Below are 4334 nucleotides of genomic sequence, written 5' to 3' on the forward strand. Positions count from 1 at the left end.
GACAAAAAATAATTAAAAAAGAAAGATACAATAAAAAAAAACAAGAAAGAAACAAGAATAACAGAAATAACACCAATAGACAAACAAATCTATAAACAAGTAATTGAATAAACAAATAGATAGACAGATAAACAGATTCATTTAAGAATAAAGAAATGCATAAATAGATAAATGAAGGAATAAAAAGAATAGAAAATAAGGAAAGCAAAAGAGCTAAAATCACACGGAAGGAAAGTGAAGTGAACTGATGTGCAGTGAAGTGAAATGAAGTCAATTGAGGTGAAGTGAATTGAATCGATGTTCAGTGATAAAGAGTGAAATGAAGCGAACTAAAGTGAAGTGAATCGATGTGAAGGCAAATAAAGTGAAATTAAGTAAAATGAAGGGATATGAAATGAAGTGAATCGACTTGAAGTCAAATAAAGTGAAATAAAATCAGTTGAAGGGAAATGAATTAAAGTGAAATGAAAGTAAGTGAAGAAGGTTGAACTGAAGTGAACTGAAGTGAAGTGAAATTAAGTCAAATGAAGGGATTTGAAGTGAATTAATCTGGTAAAATAAAGTGAATAGGTGTGAACTAAAGTGAAGGTAAGTGAAGAAGTGTGAAGTGAAGTGAATCGATGTGAAGTGAGATGAAGGGATTTGAAGTGAATTAATGTGAAGTCAAATAAAGTGAAGTGGAGTTAAGTGAAGAAGTGTGAACTAAAGTGAAGGTAAGCGAAGAAGTGTGAACTGAACTGAAGTGAGATGAAGGTAAGTGAACTGAACTGAACTGAACTGAAATGAAGTGAAATGAACTGAACTGAACTGAACTGAAGTGAAGCGAAGTGAAGGGGCGACGCAGAACCGTGACTGCGTCGGTGACAGGCGAAGTGACTGGAGACAGCGATCGTCATGCTCGCTGGTCATGACCCAGTGTGCAACGGGAAGTCAGGGGAGGGAGGGGGATGAGAGAGGGGGGAGGGGGAGAAGGGAAGGGGGGAGAAGGGGAAAAGGATTAGAGAGGGAAAGGGGGAAAGAGGTGGGTGGAGGAGGAGGAGGAAGAGAGGAGAAGGAGAAGGAAAAGGGAGAATAGAAGAGATAGAGGAGGGAGGAAGAGAGGGAGAAGGAAAGGGGGAGAGAGGGAGAAGGATGAAAGAGGGAAAGGGGAGAGGGGGAAAGGGGAAGGAGAATAGAAGGGATGGAGAAGGGGAAAAGAGAGGGAGAAGGAAAGAGGGAGAAGGAAAGTGGGAAGAGAGGTGGGTGGAGGAGGGGGGGGGAAAGGGGGAGAGGGGGAAGGAAAGGGGGAATGGAAGGGATGGGAGTAGGGGGAGAGAGGGGGGCAGGAAAAGGGAGAAGAGAGTGGGTGGAGGAGGAGGAAGAGAGGGAGAAGGGAAAAGGGGGAGAGAGGAAGAAGGATGAAAGAGGGAGGGAGAGGGAAGGAGAGGGAGAGAGGGAGAAGGGAAGGGAGAAGAGAGTGGGTAGAGGAGGAGAAAGAGAGGGAGAAGGGGAAAGGGGGGAATAGAAGGGATGGAGGAGGAGGAAGAGAGGGAGAAGGAAAGGGGGGAAGGAGAGTGGGCAGAAAGCGGGGGGGGAGGGAAGGGAGATGGAAAGGATGGGGGAAAGGTGAAAGAGAGGAGAGGGAGGAGGAGGGAGGAGAGGGAGAGGGAAGGGGGATTATTAGAGGAGGATGGAGGAGGAGGAGGTGGAGAGGGAGATGAGAAAAGGGGAAATATCCTATGAGGGAGTAGTGTGAGGAAGAGTTAGAAAGAAGGGGGAGAAGGAAGGAGAGAAAAGAGAGGTAAAGAGAGAACAAGAAAAAGAGAAGAAGATAGAGAAGAAGGAGGGGGAGAGGGAGGAATCAAGAGAAAGAGAGAGCAAAAAGGAGAAAGGAAGAAGGGAAGAACAAGAAAAAGAGGAGAGAGAGAAGAGTGGAAGGAGTAAAGGAATGGATAGAGGAAGAGGAGAGAGGGAGAAAGAAGAGAGAGAATGGAGCAAGAAGAAAAACGAGCTAAGGAAGAGGGGGAATGAGACAGAGAGAAAGGAGAAAAAAAAGAGAAGAGAGACTTAAAAAAGAAGGGAAGAGAAAGAAATCGCTAAGAAAAAAACGACCAATGGCGGCAGAAGGAAGAGAGAAAAGAAAGAAAATATGATAAATGGAGATAAAAGAGAACAGAACAAGAAGAGAAAGAAGGAGGAAATGGAAAAGAGGAGGGTAGTGAAGAAAAAGAAAGAGGAAAATGAAAATAGGGGGGTAGGGGGGAGGGGAAAGGGGGAGTACCATGACTTCAAAAAGAAAGTGTCTGGGAGTAGAAAAAAAAAGAAAAAAATGATAAATGGAGATAAAAGAGGACAGAATAAGAAGAGAAAGAAGGAGGAAAATGAAAATAGGAGGATAGTGAGCAAGGGGGGGGAGGGGGGAAGGGGGAAAAAATATGACTTCAAAAAGAAAGTGTCTGGGAGTAGAACAAGAAAGAAAAAAATGATTTATGGAGATAAAAGAGAAAAGAGAACAGAATAAGAAGAGAAAGAAGGAGGAAAATGAAAATAGGGGGGTAGTGAACAAGGGGGGAGGGGGAAAGGGGGGGAAGGGGGAGTACCATGACTTCAAAAAGAGTGTCTGGGAGTAGAACAAGAAAGAAAAAAAAAAAAGATAAATGGCGATAAGAGAGGACAGAATAAGAAGAGAAAGAAGGAGGAAATGAAAATAGGGGGGAGGGGGAGTACCATGACTTCCCAAAAGAAAGTGTCTGGGGAGTAGAAAAAGAAGGAAAGAAATGATAAATGGAGATAAAAGAGAACAGAATAAGAAGAGAAAGAAGGAGGAAAATGAAAAATAAAGGAGGGTAGTGAACAAGGGGGGGAGGGGGGAATATATATATATATATATATATATATATATATATATATATATATATATATATATATATATATATATATATATATATATAACCATTCCATTAAAAAATCGATTTTACTCCAGAAAAAAATCAACTCCACTCCAAGTAGAGAAATTAACTCCATTCCAGTAAAACTTCCACTTAAAAATCCACACCAGAAAAAATACAAAAGAATTCCACTTAACAACAACAAAAACAACAACACACAAAAAAAAATCCACACCAGGAAAAAATAGAAAAAAATCAAAAGAATTCCACTCAACAACAAAAAAAATAACAAAAAAAATCCACACCAGAAAAAATACAGAGGAATTCCACTCTACAATAACAAAAAACTAAACAAAAAAAATCCTCTCCAGAAAAAAAAATTACAAAAAAAAAAAAAAAAAAAAAAAAAACTCCACAAACCCAGCTCTCCACTTCCCACTCCAGAAAAAATCGACTCTACAAAGAAAAACTCCACACACAAAAAAATCCACAAAAAAACTCCACTCCACACACAAAATGAAAAAAAAAAAATCCACTCTGCAACAGAAAAGAAAATCCACCCCCCCCAAAAAAAAAAATAATAAATAAATAAATAAATAAAAATCCAAATCCTCATAAACAACTCCCCCTCCCCTCACCCTCCCAAACAATCAGTCAAACAAAACAAACAAATAAATAACAAAAAACAAAATCCCTCCACCACCCCCACACTCCCACTTCCCCCCACCTACCAATTTCCCTCCCTCCCGCACCCCTCCCCCACCCACCCCCCAAAAAAACATAAACAAATAAATAAACAAATAAACAAAATCCCTCCACTCCCCCCACACTCCACTTCCCCCTCCCTCCTCCCCTCCACCCCCCTACCCCCACCCCCGCCCTATAACCAACACCCCCCTACCCCCCCCCCCCCCCACGCGACCCCAATCCGGCGAGGAGACCCGTTAAGCCAGGTCCGGCCAGTGACGGCACGGCGGCGCGGGCGCGGGGGGGGCGGGTCGGTTCAGTTTTTCTTTGGTTTGTGGTTTGTTTGTTTTGGTTGGTGTTGTTTGTTGTTTGTTTTATGGTTGTTTGTTTGGTTGGTGTTGTTTGTTGTTTGTTTTTGTTTGTTTTATTATATTTGTTTGTTTTGTTAGTACTGTTGTTTGTTGTTGTTTTCTTTGTTTCATTATATTTGTTTATTTTGTTAGTGTTGTTGTTGTTTGTTGTTGATGGTGTTGTTAATGTGGTTATTTTTTCTTTGTTTTGTCAGCTTTGTTTATTTTGTTGTTGTTTTTCTCTGTTTTATCCTTTTTGTTGATTTTGTTGATGTTGTTGTTTGTTTATGGTGTTGGTAATATGGTTATTTTTTCTCTGTTTATCATTTTTGTTCATTTTATTATCATTGTTGTTGTTGTTTGTTGTTGTTGTTGTTATCATTTTTAGCATCATAGTAGTGTTATTTGCATCTTATTCGTATTATTATTA

The sequence above is a fragment of the Penaeus vannamei genome, chromosome 35 (assembly GCF_042767895.1).
Source record: "Penaeus vannamei isolate JL-2024 chromosome 35, ASM4276789v1, whole genome shotgun sequence".
NCBI lineage: Eukaryota > Metazoa > Arthropoda > Malacostraca > Decapoda > Penaeidae > Penaeus > Penaeus vannamei.